The following is a 20,860-nucleotide window of genomic DNA, read 5'->3' as shown; positions in this document are numbered from 1 at the left end:
GGGGCTCCGGAGTCTACTCGCGATACTTCCTCGTGAAGAAGAAGACGGGAGGATGGCGCCCCATCCTAGACCTGCGACGGCTGAACAAGTTCATCAAGGCGCAGAAGTTCCGGATGGTCACCCTCCAGCACGTCCTGGGTCAACTGGAGGAAGGAGACTTCCTATCGTCGTTGGATTTGGAGGATGCCTACTTCCACATTCCCATCCTAAAGGGGCACCGAAAATTCCTCAGGTTCGTGGTCCAAGGGCGTCATTACCAGTTCAAAGCCCTTCCCTTCGGACTACGGTCGGCACCCAGGGTATTCACCAAGTGCCTCGCACCGGTGGCGGCGCAGCTGCGCCGCGAGGGGATTCACGTCTACCCCTACCTGGACGACTGGCTCATCCGCGCCAAGACGAGGGAGCTCGCCGTGGTCCACACGGCAAGGACCGTCCAACTCCTCACGGACCTGGGATTCTCCGTGAACTACGCCAAATCCCACCTGGTGCCCGCGCAAGTCGCACTGTTTCTGGGAGCGAGGCTCGACACAGTGTCCCTTCTGGCCTCCCCGTCGGAGGAGAGGACCAGGACCATCTTGGGCAAGGTGCAACGGATGTTGGTGGCCGACGCGGCCAAAGTGAGGTCCATCAAGTCCCTCCTCGGGATGATGTCTTCCTGCATCTACCTCATCCCCATGTGCAGGCTCCGGATGCGCCCGTTGCAAGAATTCCTGGATGCGCGCTGGATCCAGACGACGGGCAGCTTCGAGGAAAGGATCAAGCTCGACGAGAGTTTCCGACGAGCGATACGGTGGTGGGGCACCCGCGCGCATCTGACGGCGGGCATGGACTTCCAGACCCCAGCCCACCAGGAGACTGTGACCACGGATGCCTCCCTGGAAGGGTGGGGAGCGCACACCGAAAATCTGCACGCAAGGGGACTCTGGCTCCCGACGGAGAAGTCCCTGCATATCAACGTCCTGGAGCTCCGTGCAGTGTTTTGGGCCCTCAGGTCCTTCCTTCCGTCCCTCAAGGGCAAGGTGGTGAGGATCTTCACCGACAACACCACCACCATGTTTTACATCAGGAAACAGGGCGGAACCAGGTCCCCAGCGTTGTCCAAGGAGGCGCAGGACCTGTGGCATTGGGCCGTCGCCCAAGGAATTTTTCTGGTGCCGTTTCATCTGGCAGGGATAAAAAACACCATCGCCGACTCACTCAGCAGGGAGCTGCGCTCGTGCCACGAGTGGGAACTACGGCAGGATCTGGTGGATCGCCTCTTCCGACGGTGGGGCACACCCCAGATCGACCTGTTCGCGACGGCGACGAACACCAAGTGCCGGAGGTTCGCCAGCAGGTTTCCCCAGACGAGGAGCATGGGCGATGCCTTCTCGTTCCCCTGGGAGGGCCTGTTCCTCTACGCGTTCCCTCCCTTGCCTCTGCTAATCCGGCTCGTCAACCAGCTCAAGAGGTCACGGTGCAGGATGATCCTCGTCGCACCTGCGTGGCCGAGGCAGATATGGTTCCCGGACCTTCTGGACTTGTCAGCGTCCCCGCCGATCAAGCTGCCGGCGGACGCGGATCTACTCTCCAGGGAAGGAGGCGCCATCCTCCACCACGACCCGAAGTCGCTGAACTTGCAGGCCTGGCTCCTGCAGCGCTAGAGTTTGGAGGATACGACATACCGGCCGATTGCAGAGAGGTTCTTGCAAAGGCCAGGGCGTCCTCGACTCTTAAACGCTACGGACACAAATGGAAGAGGTTCTCTGTCTGGTGCCATGCACAGAAGATTAACCCTCTACGGATTACGGCTCCCCAAGTACTGCCGTACCTGCTGACGCTGGCCAAAGCTGGTCTGGCACACGCGTCCATCAAGATTCATCTTGCTGCGATCTCCCGATACACCAGAACCACGGGGCGGACGTGCTTGTGGTCTCATCGTCTGGTGAAAGAGTTCATGAAGGGACTGTTCAGATCGTTCCCGCCGGTGAAGGCTCCGGCCCCGGCGTGGGAGCTCAACGTGGTGCTGACCAAGCTCATGGGACCTCCGTTCGAGCCTCTGCACTCGGCCCCGTTGAAGTTTCTATCGTGGAAAACAGCTTTTCTTGTGGCCATCACCTCCGCACGACGAGTGGGAGAGATCCAGGCCCTTTCCTGCAAGGCCCCGTACTTGACTTTCCACGACACGAGGGTAGTGCTCAGGACGCACCCCTCCTTCATGCCCAAGGTACCGTCGGACTTCCATCTCAACGAACCCTTGGTGTTACCTGTGTTCTTCCCGTCGCCTTCGTCGCCGGCTGAGAGGACTTTGCACTCGCTGGATGTAGCTAGAGCGCTGAAGTTCTACGTGGACCGCACGAAGGGTTTTCGGAAGACGTCACAACTATTTGTGAACTTTGGACCTGTCAATCAGGGGAAGGCTCTCTCGAAGGCTTCCATCTCCAGATGGCTCTCCGGCTGTATCATGTGCTGTCACCGGTTGGCAAACCGACCGCTGCCTGGCCGTCCGAGAGCCCATTCCACCAGAGCGATCGCAGCTACCACGGCGTTCCTATCTGGTGTGCCCCTGCTGGACATATGCAGGGCTGCTACGTGGAGGTCGACGCACACCTTCACGAAATTCTACTGCGTCGACCGGGATTCCAGGGAGGAGTCCAGGGTCGGCCAAGCAGTGCTGCGCAACCTGTTCGCCTGAGGTGAGCCTGGTGAGGAGGTAAGATGCTTAATGTTGAGTTGATGTGATGCTTAATGTTGAGCCTTTGCCACCTCCCGTGGTTGTGCATGTGTGTACTGCTATGTATTCTTTATTCATGAGCATGTGAATCCATGCCAGACCCCATGCTGGAGAAGGAACAAGTTACTTACCTGTAACTGTTGTTCTCCAGCATGGGTCTGGCATGGATTCACATGCGAACCCTCCCGCCTACCCCTCTGCGGCTCTTCACTTGGTCATACTGCCACTTCACGTGCTTCCAAATCTGAAGATGGCTGCCAGAGGCGGTGCTTAGGTAGAGGGCAGTCATTGGCTGTGGTCAGTATGACGCAGAGACCAGTGATTGGTTATTACTACGAAAGACAGATCAGAAACGAAACTGATACTGGTTTTTTCTTTACCGAGGATTCCCAGCCTGACGACGGGGAATATTCATGAGCATGTGAATCCATGCCAGACCCATGCTGGAGAACAACAGTTACAGGTAAGTAACTTGTTCCTTAACATCCCTGTTCGCTTCTCACCAGAGCTACCTACGCTTCGTGGTGGCAAGAATACATTATCAGTTCAAGACCCTTCCATTGGGCCTGCGGTCTGCTCCGCTGGTGTTCACCAAATGCCCCGGGAGGATAGCTCTGAGGAAACTCACTCGCCTTCGAAGCAAGATGACGCAGATCAACACTGGTTCGATCCCCGGGTCTGCACTTAGAAACCTGGGGTATTAAGCGCGTTATAAATAACCAATTATAATTATAAAAAAATACCTTTCGCCAGTGGTGGCTCACCTGTGGCGGAGGGGCGTTCATGTCTACCCGTATATGGACGACTGGTCCGTAAGAGCCCCCGCTTATCCACTGGCAGAAACCAACACCGCCACCACCATACAGTGTCTACAGCAACTGGGTTTCTCTGTCAACTTCCCTAAGGCAGACCTGCTTCCATCTCAACAGGGACTCTTATCTCGGAGCAAGATTAGACACCCATACCTGCACCGCCAGAACCTCAGACGAAAGGGTGGCGGCTCTTCTAAATAAGGTACGCTGTCTCACCAGTGCCCGGGTAACGCCAGTTTGCAGCTACAAATCCCTGCTGGGGATGTTGTCATGCATCCCGTTGATCAGCAAATGCCGGTTACACATGAGACCTTTGCAGGAATTCCTGCATGCCCGCTGGATCCAAGCTTCAGGGTCCTGGGACAACCGCATTGCTTTAATACCGATTTTCAAACTGAGCCTTCGCTGGTTGTTAGTGAGGGAACATCTGGTTCAGGGCACCCCTTCAGGTTGCCATACCATCAGGCCACTGTCACAACTGAAGCTTTACTGGAGGGCTGGGGCACCCACTGTCGGGGCCTTTGGTCGGAGGAGGAAAGGAGCCTGCACATAAACCTGCTTGAGCTGCGAGCAGTTTTTTGGATGCTGAAGTCTTTTCTTCCCCTCCTATGGGGAAAGGTGGTATGAATTTACACCGACAACACAACGTCCATGTTTTATGTTTGCAAGCAAGGAGGAACAAGGTTGCCATAGCTTTCCGGGGAGGGCCAAGCCCTGTGGCATTGGGCTCTACAGTAGTGCATGTTGCTCATTCCCCTTCCACTACTGGGAATTCAGAACACTATGGCGGACTCCCTTAGCAGGGAGTTACTCTTACCACGAGTGAGAACTGCACAATGAACAGCTTCACTTGTTGTTTCAAACGTGGGGCACCCGACCTCTTTGCCACCCACGATAAGTCGCTGCAAGAACTTTGCCAGCTGATTTCCCCCATCCGGAGAGCTTGAGGGGTGCATTTTGCATTTCCATGAGAAGGGAAGTTTCTTTATGCATTCCCCCTGATACCTCTGGTGACCCGAGTCCTCTACATGCCTTCAGACTGTATAGGTGCAAACTGATATTAATGGCCCCGGCGCGGCTGAGAAAGTTTTGGTACTCTGACCTGCTTGCTCTCTTGTTAGCAACACCGGTCAAGCTGCGCCCACACCAGCCGCTCCTGCCTAGGAATCAGGGAGCGGTACTGCACCATGACCCGTCCTCTCTCTCAATCCGACAGCCTGGCTCCTGTGGTCCTAGAATTCGGGGCTCGGTGCCTTCCGCATGATTGCCAGGCAATCCTGGGTAGGGCTAGGGCACAGTCACCTTAAAATCCTACAAGAGCAAGTGGAAACATTTTCAAGTATGGTGCAAAAACAAACGACTGCGACCTCAGACCATCCGACCGGAGGATCTGTTGCCATAACTGTTGTCCCTGGCTCAGTCTGGTTTTATTCTTTCATTAAGGTGCACCTAGCAGCAATCTCCAGGTACAAGCACACTGCAGGGACGCCATCCCTGTGGTCTCACCGGCTGGTGAAGGAGTTTTTTGCGTGGGCTGTTCCGGTCTTTCCCACCTGTCCGTCGCCCAGCTTTAGCATGGGAGCTCAATGTGCTACTCTCAAGACTCCTGAAACCACCATTTGAGCCCATGCATCAAGCGTCTATTAAGCATCTTTCCTGGTAAAACGCATTCTTGGTGGCCATAACTTCAGCCAGGCGAGTGGGGGAGATCCCACCCTATTTGACGTTTCACAAGGACAAGGCTGTCCTATGTACCAACCCAACATTTGTGCCAAAGGTGCCATCCGCCTTCATCTAAATCAGCAGGTGATTCTGCCCGTATTTGTTGGCACACCAACATCTCCAGCGGAGCGAAAACTGCACATGCTGGATGTGGTGCATGCCCTCAAGTACTTTTTGCGTGAAGTGGGTAAGTCTCCAGTGGGAAGTTATGCTGGGAGCTTGCCTCCGGCTATGGGTGGTGTTGTAATAATGCTTTGTAATCTGTTCACAGCATGTGGATCTATGAAAGATCCTATTATGGAGAAGGAATATGTTACTTACCTGTAATTCCGGTTCTCCAGCATTGGTACCTTTCATAGATTCACATGCGACCCTTGCACCTACCCCGCTTTGCTTGTCTTTTGGCTCTTACGGCCAATTACGCGTACTGCCAAATCTAAAGATGGCTGACAGGGGAGGAGCTAAGGGAGGTGTTCCTATTAGCTATAGGCAGTATGCCCCAAAATGACTATGCTAGAGCACAAAAGTGACTGAACGTTTTCAGTTTAAGTTTAAACTGCTCTACGTTACCGAGGAGTCCCAGCCTGACGACTGGGAATATTCACAGCATGTGAATCTATGAAACATACCAATGCTGGAGAACCGGCATTACAGGTAAGTAACTAATTCCTTACCCTAATCTACCCCCTACTTTTTCCTCCTTCCATTATCCTCTTTTATCCCACAGACCATGGTCTGGTTGAAGCCGCGGACAGTGTTACAATTTCTCCAAATATGGACAAAGTCTCTGCACTTTAAGACCACTATTGTGGTGACTCGGGCAGTATAAGAGCCAGATAACATAACCTGACATGGCTATTTGCATCTTTCTCCCACCATTGCTGTGACCGTTCTTAAAAACCTTTAGGACCACGCACACGCTTATACCATGAGAAATAAATGGTCAATGTTGGCAATATTGCACTTAGAACTTGATTTTAATCCACTTGCCACAGCACAAGATGCCTCTTAAAAGTCTGCCTATTATGTTTTTTAACCACCACTGAATTCCATTGGAAAACCATGTTACTTCTCAGTGGCACAGATTTTTCAATGGTAAATTGTGCGCTTCGAAACAAATTGGCTCATTTTATCCCTATGCCACATCTTTCATGATTTGAATCTGTACCCTGTGAGTAAAACCATTATAACTATTCATGGTTTTATTATTTTTGTCCCATTATACATTAAAAAAAAAGATTCATTGGGGTGTGTCAGATTAAACACAGTGGGGCTGAGTAACTTGGTCTGGCAGGTTTAGACTGTTCTTGTCACATTATTTGTTTGTCCTCATTTTGTTTTATTTTCTGTTTACTGCAATTCTCACTGATTTCATTTCCTTTCATTTTCTTTCCCATGGGTTTGATTTGTCTGATCGCCAGAAGGTAAACAGAGCTGTCATTATACCATTATGTTTTGCTAACCAGCATTTAGCCCTGCATGGAGCAGTGCGTAGCAAACCTGTTCAGACTGCTGTAACCTGCATGAACCAATTGCTTTCACGCATAGCTTTGTAACCCACGCGCGGAAAGCACTGCATGTTCCAATACCAGGGAAGATGCTCATGCGTGCTAAATGTATGCATGGTTTATACAGCTTGACGGTTTCAGCATCTTTAAGTGTAACCGGTTGCTGGCCTGGGGATGCTCAGGTGGTGTTAAATTAAAATGGTGGAGTGTTTGAGTTGCAGAGCTATGACAGTGTATTGTTTTTGAAAGAAAAGCTCTAATGACAATGTCTGGTGCCGAGGTGGTGGTTTAATAATAGGGCACTAACTTCTGCGCGGAATTCACACACTGATATTAGCCATGCTTTCAGTTTCCAGAACTGATGTGCCTCCTTTGCCCAAGTTTTATTTACTCAGTAGCCTGCAAGTGCAGCACACTGAAAATAACCATCGATTGGTAGGATTGGTAAATCCTGCGCCAGAGCTCTCACACGTAGAAGTTGTTTGTTCTCCAATATCCCTGTTTGGAGTTTCTCATTGAATTATATAAAGTAACTAGGAAAGCTGCTCCCATTTGTGGTGGAGGGCCTGATACTCTTGTTCAATGAGTGAAAACTAGTGTCTAAACTCGTACATGGAAAATGCCCATGCAAACATTAATTTTAAAATAAAAGGGGATAACTGCAGTCTTTTCAAGGCAAGCATTAACCAGTGGAATCATCAGATAACAAAGCCCCTGAGCTTTCTTTTTTAAAAATGTTTACTGTATTTTTTTAAAACATAAACACAGGTCTTGGGATGATAGCTCAGGGGCAACGTGTTCGCCTGGGAAGCAAGAAGACCTGGAGCAACACAGGTTCGATTCCCCAGTTCTGCACTTAGAAACCTCTGGGTAATAAGCACATCATAATTAACCAATTACAATTACAAATCAACAGATACTTAATACAGACTGAAACACCATCCCTACCCCCGACAATACACTTCAGTTCAACTACAACCAAGGAGAAAAGAGGAAAATGATATCAAGGCTTATGTGGCAGACTGATCAGATCCCACTGACAAGTCCCTGCTGATCGATAGTAAATATGACATACGGGTCCCAAATATCCTGGCTTCGAGGCCTGGTGTACAATGGCTGCCTAGTCTGTCTCCAACTCAAAACAATATAAGATGTCAGTCTTCCATTGTATATATGTGGGAGGACGACCCCTGCCCCACAACATAGCCACTCTCCTCTTGGCCAGCAGTAATAAAAAACCCAGGAGCGTTCGGACATGTTAAGGCAGCTCATACGTGTCTCCCAACAAGGCTACAATGGGAGACGAGACTACCCAGTCACCTGCAATTCCCTTTATCACCTTGAACACCTTGCCCCAAAACGAATCAATTCAGGGGTGGGTCCAGGCAAGGAAAGTGGCTGGGATAGCACTGCATCTCCGGCATGAATCCGGTTTTTCAGGGATAATCCTATGTATATCCACTGGCGTCAGGTAAAATTGGCGTAGTAATTTGAACTGTATCAACTTGAAGTTGCTATTGATAGCCACCTTCCGTGTCTGCATGCAAAAATATCTCCAGATATCCGAGAGGGGGGGCATCCAGGGCATCCTCCCACTTAACCCAGGAATCCCCAGACCACCCTGTAACCCTGTCAGTTATGGTGGCAGAAAGCTTAGAGATCCATTTGGACCCAATCCCCCAGAGCTTATCACCCTCGGTAGGACCGGTGCTATAGGGAGCTCCCAGGGGAAGTCTGTAAACCTTTCATGTAGTCCGACATGCAGTCTGAATTATATATACATTTTTCGTGCTAACTCCCCCACCTCCCCCATACCCTTAAATTCCTTCAGTGTCAAGAAATGCCCTTTCGGGAAAAGTTCCTGCCAACCTACCAGGCCCAACCTATCCATGCACTGTATGAAAACCTTCTCTACTGTAAATGGGATCCGTGGCACATACTTGATGGGGAGGATGGAGGAGTACAGAAGCTTGCAGCATGTTTTGCCCTCTATCTGCTTCCAGGTAAGCTCGACCATATTACGTGCCCAGGTTATTTGTTGCATCGATGTGAGAAAAAGTGCCCTCAAGAGCGAAGGAGCGACCATTGCTCTCTTGATCTGCACATGCGCCGTGTCTGGGACCAGATCATACCAGTACAGCAGAAAGGATGCTTGTACTGCTGTCCAATAGGCATCAGAATCTGGTAGAGCGACCACTTTCCAAAGGAGCCATCAATTTACCAAACGCACACCGGCCTGCTTTCCTTGCTATATAGATTTCATTATGATGACCTTCAATGATTTCAAATAGTTTTCCTGGGACCACTATGGGTACATTAAGGATTGTGTATAGAAATTTGGGCAAAGGCAGGTCCATCCATCTTCCAACGAGTGCCTCATATGTGCTAACTTCACCCCATCATTCTCTTGGTAAAGTACTTCGGGTGATTTCACTACCACCACCACGAGATATCGAGTGTGGCCTGAGTGACTCTAGAAGTTAAACTTCTCCTGAAACCTCGCAGTCCCATTGCTCAGAGTAAACGGCGCTGATTTAAATGGGTTGATTTTGAGCCCAGAAAAGAGATCAAAAGCCAAAATATCCCTTATAACCAGTGCCAAGTTCGTTGTGGGGTTCTTAATTAACAGAATCAAGTTATCAGCATAAAGCGAAATCCCCAGTTTATGCGTGAACAGTTTCACTGCTCTGTCTGTGTCTAGAGCAGGCCAGTTCCGCCAGGGGTTCCACGGCAAGTGTGATTAGCAAGGGGGACAACGGGCAACCCTGCCGTGTCCCCCTTCCCATCTCAGTGACGGCTGAGAGCCTGCCGTTCACCTGAAGTCATGCAACGGGGCCCTCCTATAGCAGGAAAACCATCCTTCTAAAATCCTCTCCAGTCCCCATGCGCCTCATGACAGAGAATAGAAAGGGCCACTCAAATGAGTCAAACGCCTTCTCTGCGTCGATAAAGGCTGCCACTACTGAGGACGGCTGCTCCAAAACCGAGAGGAGGCCAAACACTCTACTGAGCCATATGATGTGGTCCTCCCGTGAATAAACCCAGCCTGATAAGCCAGTATGCATCTGGGCATTATCAGGGCAAGCCGGTTAGCCAATGCCCTGGGCAAACTTTTATTGTCCGGATTTATCAGGGAGATCAGTTGGTAGGACGAGCAGCTCTCTGCACTCTTCCAGGGCTTTAGTAGTAGGGCAACCACAGCTTTGCTCATTGACTCGATAAGTGAGCTGTCCTGCAGCGCCTGTTGATACATACAAAGCGTGTGAGGGACAAGTATATTTGCATATGCCTAATAAAATTCGTCCGAAAGTCCGTCTGGGCCAGCAGCTTTCCCAGCGGGATGCCCTTTGATAGCTACATGGATCTCTTGTTCCGTTAACAGCCTGCCCAGCCACTCTTTCTACCTGTGGCACCCAGTGCAGACCAACCTGATCCAAGTACTCGTCAAGCGCAACCTGTCCCACTATAGTTCTAGAGGAGTACAAAACCCTGTAATATTCCACGAGTGCCCCCATTATCTCTTCATCTGTCTGCAAAAGCCTCCCCGATGGGGCCTCAATTGCTGCGATGTGCAACCTGCTGTTTTCGGTCCTAATCAAACAAGCTAGCAAGGTCCCTGTCCTTTGACCTTCCCCATATCGTGGCACGGCCGCATTCCTATTGAGAAATCGAACCTCCCTTTCTGCTGTATCCCTGAATCCCCCAACTCCTCTCGGAATCTGGCCTGCATTCCCAGATCTGTAGCGAACCCAGCACTTGTTACCAAGTCCCGCAACTGAGGTTCGCAAGCCGCCAGCTCTGCTGTTATAGCCCTGAGGACACAATACATAATCCCCTAATCATATTCTTAAAGGGTTCCCATAGGGAGAAGTAAGATGCCACTGAACCCTTGTTCTCTTGAATAAAATGGAGAATGCTCCCCCGCACTTCCTCCCAGAACAGTGTCTCACAAACTCTTATTCTTAAAGTACCAACTCCTGCCCCTGTGGCACTTCCCGGGGATAAGGGAGTCACAACCACAGGAGCATGATCAGAGAGTGCATGCGCCAAAATTGTACAGGTGCAAGAATATAGTCCATTCTAGATGCTGAGCAATGCACTGAGGACCTAAATATGTACCCCCTTTCTGACCTGTGGCGATCTCTCCATATATCGACTAGCCCTTCATCGGCGAAAATCTGCAGCAATTTACAGGTAATCTTGGTTGTCCCCCTGCTCGGTCCCCCGGATATATCAAGCGAGTAATTCACGTCTACATTGAAGTCTCCAGCCCAACATACTAAACTCTCTGGATGATTCTGAAGTTGTTCTTCAGTAAATTCCAGAGTCTCAAGAGAATCCGTGTTTGGGCCATAATAGTTCACAAAGTTGAATCCCCCTCCCCTGTACCAGTCCTGTGAGAACCAGAGCTCCCCTTTGGGGTCCCTTGCCACCTCTGCAACGAAACCCCAGTGTACCCGTAATGGCTATGCAGGGACCATGGGAGTAGCTAGAGTATGAAGAGAAGTATCTGTGGCAGCCCCATGACATGGCAACAAGCCTTGCCAGAGGACGAGAGGTCAGTCTCTTGAAGGAATGTGATGTCCACCTAGTGTACAGTAGGAACTTTCTTGTTTTAGAGGGACAATTCAGGCCTCTGACATACCACGTCATAAATGTGACCCCCCTGTTAGCCATCAGGTTTTTGGCAAGACCACCCTAGAATTAGTGCATTGTGGGAGCATACCTGCCCTGGGAACCTAGTCTACCCCTTGGCATTGATAGCAGCTTTCCACCCCTACCCCACCCCAATCTTGATTGTATTGTGTGTCGTATAAGTCCTTCATCTCGGGCTGCATCCTGCTCGCCCCAATGAGGATGACCATGCCCCATCCCTAAGTCGGGAGCAGCCCACCCCACCATCACCATTCCCAGCAATGCCACCCCCAAAATCATTCCCACTTAAGTAGGAAGAAGTCTGGTACCTGTGTGCCATCAAAACCAAACCAACTCCAACCAAACCGCAAACTATAACTTCCCCACTTCACCCACCCAACCGACAGCATCCAGGAATCACTCGCCTCCTCCGAAGATTGAAAGAATAGGGCCTTTCCGTTGTGCCGGGAACAGCTTGCTGTACTCTAATCCCTTTGCTTTGAGCTTCGCCTGTACCTTGTTTGAGAAATCTGGGAAAAGCCGGATCGGGTTGCCTGATAGCTGAGGGAGCCTAGTTCCCTTGATCGTCTTAGATCGTAGTCCCTGTCGTGGTAATTGAGGACCCTGGCGATGATGGCTCTGGGCAGTGCACCTGGCACCGGCTGATAACCCCCAGAGGTGCGATGAGCCCTTTCGATTACAAATGCTGAGGAGAAGCCAGACTCGCCCAGCACCTCCCGTAACTGTGCCTCCACCATCTGCTCCATGTGTCCTCTGCCCGCAGCCTCTGGGACCCCAACTATCCCGAGGTTATTCCGGCGGGACCCAGATTCCAAATCGTCGTGCTTTTCCAGTAGCTCCTTGACTGCCTTCCTCAGCTCGGCTGCTTCCCTTGATGTTGCGTAGGACTCATCCTCCACCGTGGAGAGGCGTTTTTCTGCTTCATCCAGTCTGTCAACATGCCTATGAGCGGGACCTGAATATGATCGACCTCTCGACCTTACAGGTGAGAGTGTCCATTTTGTTGTCCAATGAACTGATGCCAATCTGCAGCCGAGTTAGGATGCACTTTATGTCCCTCAAGGTGTCTGCCACTTCCTGAGCGCCCCTTGCTGCATTTTTTGCCTGCAAGGGGATACCATACGGGAGTTTAGTCCGAGTCTTCTCATGCTTCCTCATTTTGACCCTGACCGTTGTGCACCCACAAGCGCTTGCAGGATTAGCAGGTCAGAACTGCCCTCAGATACCACACCTCGGCACTGACAAAACTGGCCAGGGAACACATGTGGGGGTCTGATGTCACCAGTAAGCCGACAGTCCTGGTGTCAACATCTTCTATCTTGGCAGTACTGCGCGCACGTACTGATTGTCCAGCCAATCACAGACTCCAATCAGTGATTCGGATCCATTGACCCCAGGCCAACAAATTCAGTTCTTCTTGGCAGGGATCTCAGGCCACCTCCCGCTCTGGATGTAGTGATTTCCAGGATGTCACAGGAGAAGCTATTGCAGCAACGGGCGCCCCCCGCCGCTACAGGATAATGCCAGGTCGCTATTAACCAGATTCCCATGTTCACAGCACCATGGCTTACATGCAGTAGTTCAACATGCACATTACCGACTTCACTCTTTTACCTCCCGCTCCATATTGAGGTAGGGACCCTTCAGCTAATGTGAGCGGATTCCAGCGAATCTCGGGGGCTCACGCCACAGACCCCTGCACTCGCCGGTGCCTGGAGACAGCTGTCAAATGCACCTGGCTCAGAGCTCCCAATAGATGCGCAGAGCGGGGGAGCTGCCCCAGATATGATACATGATTTGGTATTTATAACTACCCTTTAAACAAGAGTTTCTAGGCGCCACAAGACAAAGGCGGGGAGACGGGGATGACAAGACAAACCGTCTTACTAGGCCTTGTGACATTCAGATCGTGCAAGTGCAACAAGAAAGTGCAGGGGAGCAGATGAGGGGAGAAGTAAGGGGAAGAGATAGGGGGAAGTGCAGTCAGGGCAACAGGGCTCTCGCTAAGTGGAAGGACGCTGAAGGACTACACAAGTGCAGTCCCAGACCAGTAGTGCTGGGTAGGCCAGAAGACAGTGCAGGGTGACTGGTCAAGGGGGAAGGGGCGTGGCACCCTATCTGAATCTGAGGGCAACCACGCCACCAGTCAGGATGAGCAGACCGGTAGATTATCAGAAGAGAAAGAAGAAGAGAAGAGGAAGGTATTGTACAGCTTCCGGAACTTCAGCTGATCCGGCTCGAGTCTGAGAGGGCCAGCGAGGCCATTTCAGAGAGGCACCTGCAGAGGATATCTACCCCCCTCTCTGTTGGAGAAACGTCTGACCTGCAGAGAGTTTGAGGTAGCTGAGTGGAGGGCTCTAGAAGGAAGGTATTTGGGAAGAGAGCGTTGAATATAGAGAGGACAATGACCCCAGAAAGCCTTGTGGATGATGCTGAGGGTCTTGATCTTGATCCTCGCCGCCACCGGGAGCCAGTGGAGAGATTTCAGAGCTGGAGATATGCGGTCCCTGGGCTTGAGGCCAAGGATAAGTTTGCAGTCCTGTTCTAGATTAGTTGAAGAGGGCAAAAAGTAGAGTTTGGAAGAATGAGAAAGAGGCTATTGCAGTAGTCCAACCTCGAGAGAACCAGAGCTCTGGAGACAAGCTTCTGGTGGAAGGTGCGAAAAGGTAGGATACCTGTGAGGAGGTGCAGCTGGAAGTGGGCCTTCTTGGCAAGGTCTGTGATGTGTAGAGAGAGTGGAGTTGAAGATGATGCCAAGGTTTTTTGCCTCACAGGAGGGTAAGGAGAGGGGGCCCAACGAGAGTGGCCAGAGGGAGAGCGGAAAGGCAGGAGCACGGGTCCCAATGAGAAGGATATCTGTCTTACTGGCGTTAAGGCAGAGGTTGTTAGAGGCGCACCATTCCTGAATAGCAGATACAGTCAGGAATGAGAGAGGAGTCTGAGGGTAGCCTGAAAGAGAGCTGTGTGTCATCCGCATAACACTGAACGTTGGAGGAGAAAGTAGAGCTCAGGTGGGCCAGATAGACATTGAAGAGCCAGAGTGAGAGGATAGAGCCCTGGGAAAAACCACATGTGGAAATAGAGGGAGCGAAGAGAAAGGACCCAAGTTAGACCTGGGACGGTCGGTCCAAGAGGAAGGTGGTCTGTCATGCGAGAGCCTGACCAGTGATGCCAAGGTTCACACTGAGACGGTTGATCAAGGTGGAGTGATAGACCATTTTAAAGGCAGGGGAGAGGTCAAGGAGGATGCAGACAGAGTGAGAGCTGGAGTCAAGGTTGGAGAACAGATCTCCACAGGAGTTCAGGGGAGCAGTTTCTGGGCCTCTGGCTGATCTGAAGCTAGACTGATGGTCATGGAGATAACTCGCAGATTCAGTGTGGAGGTTTAGCTGAGAGATGGCCAGTTTCTCCAGGAGTTTTCCCATTAAAGGAGTGATAGATATCAGGCGATAGTTGGCCGGGCACGAAAGATTAGCAGAAGGCTGTTTTCAGGAGGGGATGCACAAGGAGTGCTTGAGAAGAGCGGGTAAAGATCCAGTGGCAAAGGAATGATTGCGGAAATCGGCCAAGGTTGGAGCAAGGTAAATAATGTCCTCAATGGTTCTGAAAGAGTGGGGGATGGGCACCTGTTTGGATGAAGCTTTCATAGACTGGACTTGTCTAGAAACACCATTAGGTGTTATGGGAGGGAGAGGCGGCATGGGGGAGGGCAAAATGGGGCAGAGGGGGAGGGGAAAAGGGAGTGGAGAGGGGGAGGGAGAAAGGGGGACGAGGGGGAAGGGGAAGGGTATGGGGGAAGGAAACTGGGGGGAAGGGAGGAGGGGAGAAATTGAGAAGCCAGGGCCATACGGAGGGCCTGGGAAGCAACAGGAGAGGTAAAGACTGCAGTCGGATTTGCCAGCTACTCGCAGATTTTAAAAAGTTTGGCTGTGCAGTAAGAGGCTACGGAGACACTGGCTTGAATGTGGACCCTCTTCTTGGAGAAGATGGAGAGTCTGTATTGCCTTTGGGGCAAGGATGTGCTGAAGCCCTCCACTTCCGCTCGGCAGCTCTGCACTTGCGTTTCAGAGTCATAACAAGAATTGCACTTGGAGGCATGCTTCAGATGGATCCTTATGATGGGGCAAGGTTATAGAGGGCTATGTCAGAGTGGGAGCCAGCCACAGGAGTAGGAGGAGAAGAGAAAGAGGCAAATGCGGAAACTGACACCCGCTTCATAGGTGAATTGACTGTGAAGGAAGGTGGCAGTGCTGGGGTAGGTTTTGCAAGGGGGACAGACGCTTCAGGTGAAAGGAAAGTGCAAAGTCCAAGAGATTGGAGTAGTGAGCGGGGTGTCTGAGGAGATGAGAACATCCAAGTTGTGACCGGCTGAGTGTGTCGGACCAGAGGGAAGAACAGAGAGGCAGAAAGAGTCGCAAAGGTTGCGGAAAGGCCCAGAGTGGTAAGAGGAGTCCAAGTTGATGTTGAAATCCCTGAGGAAGAGAAACTTAGAGGTAGAGGCAAGGAGAGAGGAGGAGAGGTCGGCCCATTCAGAGAGGAAGAGGGCGACCTGGCGAGGTGGCCTTGTTAGGCAGAATCCTGTGCAGTTCCCTTGGAGAACACTGCAAAAAGATTAAGACTACAGGAGTAAGCAGTAAACCCAATTGGTAGCAGTCTTTACCACCCAGATTTACCTGGTAGCTGTGGCTGAGCAGTCAGACTACTCTCAAGAAGAGTAGGGCAGTATATAGAGTATACACAATAGGGCTAAAAACACAGTAGAGCAAACAAACACTGACCAGAGCTTTGTATATAATTATTTATTTAAAACACACTTTAGGCAATATACTAGCACTCTAAATCAAAAGCAAGTTAAAACACAGTCAGGTAAAGTATACACACCTCCCTTGATAACTATTAGACAAGTCAGAGTTAAAACACCACGATTTGTTAAAACAGATGTGAGCGTGTAACCTAGATGGCACTCCAATAGTTAATTTAAAGGGAGAGAAAAAGGCAGAGCATAGAAATAAAACAGGTCCCAACACTTGAGTTCTCAGCAAGGGAATAAAGGCAGTATACAATGTAGAGCCAAAATTCATAGGCCGGCCCACTTTAAATGGAGCAAAGCAAAATGTGCCCAGGATAACACGATTTAAAATGCACTAAAAGTCTTTGCAGCATGTTCAAAAGAGGTTGGGGCGATTCAAGAAGGTAAAGTTAGAAGTTCTGGGAACCCAGTTGGAAAGCCAAGGATTTAAGGGTCATCTTGTGCAAACCGAAGAAAGGGAGGCCAGGCAGGACACAGTACCTTAAATAGAGAGGAAGCTCCAGCGGTGGCAGTTGTTCCTGGCAGTGGTTGCAGTTCGTTGTTTCGACCAGGGGAATAGGGGATCTCATCGAGGAGGAAACGTGGAGTCGATGCACTGCACAGGGATGAAACCAGCCGTGGAGTTCGTCAGTAAAAGGTGCGTTCCTTTTATTCGCGGTCAAAGTGGTGAAGCTTGGCTATCCGGCCGCGAGGGTGCTTGGCACAGGCGATTCGACCAAGAGACGTCTTTGAAGGTGAAAGGGGCAAACTGGTTGGTCCCACCAGCTCAGGGGAAGAAGACTCGTCCAGCAGAAGATCTTCTCTTGTCGTTGGGAAAGTGGTGAGTTCGTTGCAGCAGGGCTCCACCGGTGGTGTTGTCGTTGCAGATGGCTCAGCTTCTTCCCTCTTCGGATTCTTGGGTCCTGTGGGGACTTCTGAAGTTTGTCCAAAAAGCCCTGCTTTTATGCAGAAAAACCCCCATTCAACAGCCTAGCTGTCACTCAAACATGCTCAGTGGTAAGCCGGGCGGCTCGCCACTGCACCAATCAGAATAGAGTTCGACTTGAGTTGCTAAGGCAACGCAGTCCAGGGTGCCAATTCCCCTGGCCACACATCCTGTGGAATCCAGACAGAGTGGCACCATTTGGAGGGCTTCTGTGGAGAAGCCCGCCAAAAAGTGGAACAAAGGGCCCGTCCTTGGTTGGAGTTACAGAGACGGACACAAACGCCATTTTAGAAAAGAGTTCTGGCAAAAAGACCCAACCGTTGATTTATTATTAAATAAATAAACCAGCGGTATCTTTAACATTGCACCAAAAAGTGGTGCTTTTAAAATCAATGGGAAAATCCCATAGGAAATATTCCGGTGGAATATTTTGCGTGGTAACCACTGCCACCAGCCAGAAACTCGACAAGGGGTTGACTGGACAGTGCCCCCTTGAAAACAGACCCGGGGCAATATAATTAACCCCTTCCAGTACTTCCACAATATGATGGTTTGTACTGGTTCTGTTCACAATTTAGGACTAGTAAAGTCAATGGTGACTTTACATGCCCTGGGAGACAGTAGTCAGTCCCAGGGTATGGAGTCTGTTTGGGGGTCACTATGACACCCCTGTGTTACTTCACTGAGGGTGCTGTGTAACACATGAACAAAAAATAGATGATACCCTATGGAGTAAAAGGAAAACCCCATAGCCCATAAGCACATACAAAGTCAAAGACATACCTCAAATAATGCTAAGAGTGGGAGGAAAAGAGTATCACTCTTAGCAGGAGAAAAAAACAAACCCCAAAAATCCAGCAAAGCTGCTGGGGGACCCACTAGGTTTGGGAAATGCCTTATAACAGAATTCTCCCTAACAGGCCTGTAGATGGTGGCTAAAGTCAGAGAGAGGCCAGGAGAGATGGAGAGCCAGCAGACTAGCCATTCACAGGAGGAGTAAGCTTAATTAATTCAGTGAGAGAACATCCAGATCAAGGTCTTGGAGGAGGTGGCAGATGTCAGAGGAGTGTTGGGCGTTGAGAGTAGCTATGTGGACCAGGTTGCCACTTTTGAGAGACTTCCGGTCTGGGGTACAGGGAAGAGCTACATCCAGTGTAAGAGGCAGAGGGGCCCAAGATAGGGCGGATGTAGAAGGAGGGTGCAGATGGCCCTGAGAGGAGAAAGCGGAGGGCGCCAGAGAGGAGAGTGGAAGAGGAGTTGGAGCGGTAGATAAGGAAGGTGGCAATGGAGCCAGAGAGGTGGTAGAGGTAGCGCTAAGTGGCAAAGGGCCAAGAGAGCATGCAGAGGGGAGAGCCAGAGAGGAGGCAGCAGAGGTAGAAGGGAGTGGCACAGGAGCCAGAGAGGTAGAGGAGCAAGGTAGCTGAGGGGCCATAGAGGTGGTGGATAGATTAGCAGGAGAAGGGAGGAACTTGATAAGACGTGGGGGATGCCTATCCTGGAGGAGGAGGTTTGGCTGAGTGCCCTGTACCAAGACAGTCCCATTTACTTAGACATTGAGGGTTTTGGAGAACAGGAAGGAGGACCTACATCTTTTGCCACCATTAATGGGAGATGAAGAGAAAGGAGAGTGAACAGCAACCATATGTAGGGTCCATAGGTCGGGAGAGGGAACAACAAAGAGGTTGTCGGTGAGAGTCTGTCTGGAGGAAGTACTGATGTGGGGGTGTCTGCGATAGGAAGGCCTGGATTGGAGACCCGAATGTCATTCTTGAACTTCTTCCTTCCAGACTTCGTGAGAGGGCTAGGATAGGTGATAGAAAACTGTAGGAGAAGAAGGGTGAGAACGAGAGCATTATAGAGGGGTGTAGGTAGAAAGGAGGGAAAAGTGAGAAGGAGACGCGAGAGGAGAAGAGCACAGGACAGAAGTACGCCACACAAATTGCCCCGGTGGGGACATTGTGGGCGAGGGCGTAGGGAGCGACACAGAGGGACGCACTGTAAGGAATGGACTGAGAAGCACAAGGATGTAAACTCAACAGTGAGAGCGAGCATGCAGGGGAAAGAGCAGAGAAGGCAGACGGGTAGAGTACAATCATTATCAGCAGTAAACGCAGAGGGGGCAACCTAGAGAGGGAAGAAAGACCTATGGGGCACAACAGAAGTAGAATGTAAAGTACAACCAACAATTATTTATCAACAGTAAATGCAGTCACAGGCCAGCTTCACAGCGACCGAGCAAGACAGTGAACCAGGCCCCAGCCACTCTCCACCCCGCACTGGGCCTATGATGACGCTGGCTATTGTTTGCCTGAGCTTTCTCCAGTCTCCGCTTAAAGCACTGCTCCGGCAGTGCCCCGCTGTTTCTCTCGATCACCACCCGGTCAGGTCTGGGCCCAGCTCCTGATTCAGTGCTCCTTGAAGATCGGTGCTGCAATGAGCACTAATATGTAGCCACAGCCAAGGGGGCTTGCACTACTCAGCCCCGACTGTAACCTCAACCCGGCTAAACCTCTCGCTGCCGCGGCCCACCAGATCCCGGCTGTCTGCTCCTCCCCAGTCCTCACTGCAGACCCTCGGCAGTATCTCCTTTCCTACCACGTCTGGTACAGCGATAACTGGGCAATCTGCCTTCAGCAACTCGAGCAGTCGGCAGTTTTTCGGGTTTATCCACCCTTGATGGAACAGGATTTTAACTGGATTTGTGGCAAGTTTCATCGGAGCTCACATTACAGTGGCTATCCTCGCGTGGCTCTTGAACACCTCCTTACCCCCCAGGCCCTTAGCTTTCTCTGCACTATCACTTTAGCAAAGTTAATGATGTTTTATGTCATGGGTGGAATACTACAGAACACACAATACATATGGATGTTTTAACTTCCTTTTTGAATGCTAAAGGGGAGACGGTTGGAGAACTTCCTCAAAAGGAATAATTTTAATGGGGAAGAAGGGATCAACCCAGTGCACTGAAGGTCTAGTCTAAACAACTGAAATGCCCTCATTGCCATGCAATGTCCAGCCCCTATGTTAAATCAGAAGCAGTCAGGATCTTCACATCCAGGAGAGCATCCTTCAAAACGCAACCTAAAGTAGTTTTAAGTGTCCTCAGCACATTTCTTTATTTGGTCTAGTCTGATGATCCCAGTGTCAAGTAGTGTCTTGGGAAGCTGTATTCCTTAAACTCTGTGATGAATTGTGGGATTGTGTCCCTTCTCTGCGAAGGAGGTGGGTGGGGGGGGCCGATCTTTTTGTGATGCTAGGGAGGTGAGCCCACTACGCAACACCCTCCATAGAGGTAGAGGCAAGTGTGACCTCACTGGGAGAGACTCCCCCCCCCCCCCCTTTTAGGGACAAGGACTCCTGTTCCAGTGTGAAACTCCCTAAACCTAAAGTCACTAAATCCTCTTTCACTAGATCTTATGAAGGAATTCTAATTAGAATTGGTTATTTATTACGTGCTTAATACCAAAGAGTCTTCTAAGTGCGGACCTGGGATTCCAACCTGTGTTGCTCTGGCGCGTTGCCACTGAGCTATACTTACTGTACCTTCAGCTAGACATGATGAACAAATTGTCAACCTAGTATACCATTAAAAGAAAAAGGAGGGGCAAGGCGCACACTCCAATTCCTGGCCAATATACTACCTGAAAAAATAAAAAGAATAAATGGGTTAAATCCCAAAGAGACCAAATCACTGGGTTGGATCCCAATTGTTGC

At 50.6% G+C, this 20,860-nt stretch overlaps 1 protein-coding gene across 1 annotated transcript in view; it reads left to right on the top strand.

Annotated features, from left to right (window-relative positions):
- Positions 1 to 20,860, top strand: part of MYO5A (myosin VA) — a 937,291-nt gene that overhangs the window by 483,143 nt on the left and 433,288 nt on the right. The gene's annotated exons all lie outside the window — the stretch shown is intronic.

This window comes from Ambystoma mexicanum, chromosome 11 (assembly GCF_040938575.1).
Source record: "Ambystoma mexicanum isolate Mex_15411 chromosome 11, UKY_AmexF1_1, whole genome shotgun sequence".
NCBI lineage: Eukaryota > Metazoa > Chordata > Amphibia > Caudata > Ambystomatidae > Ambystoma > Ambystoma mexicanum.
This window is presented reverse-complemented; position numbering and strand designations above follow the sequence as displayed.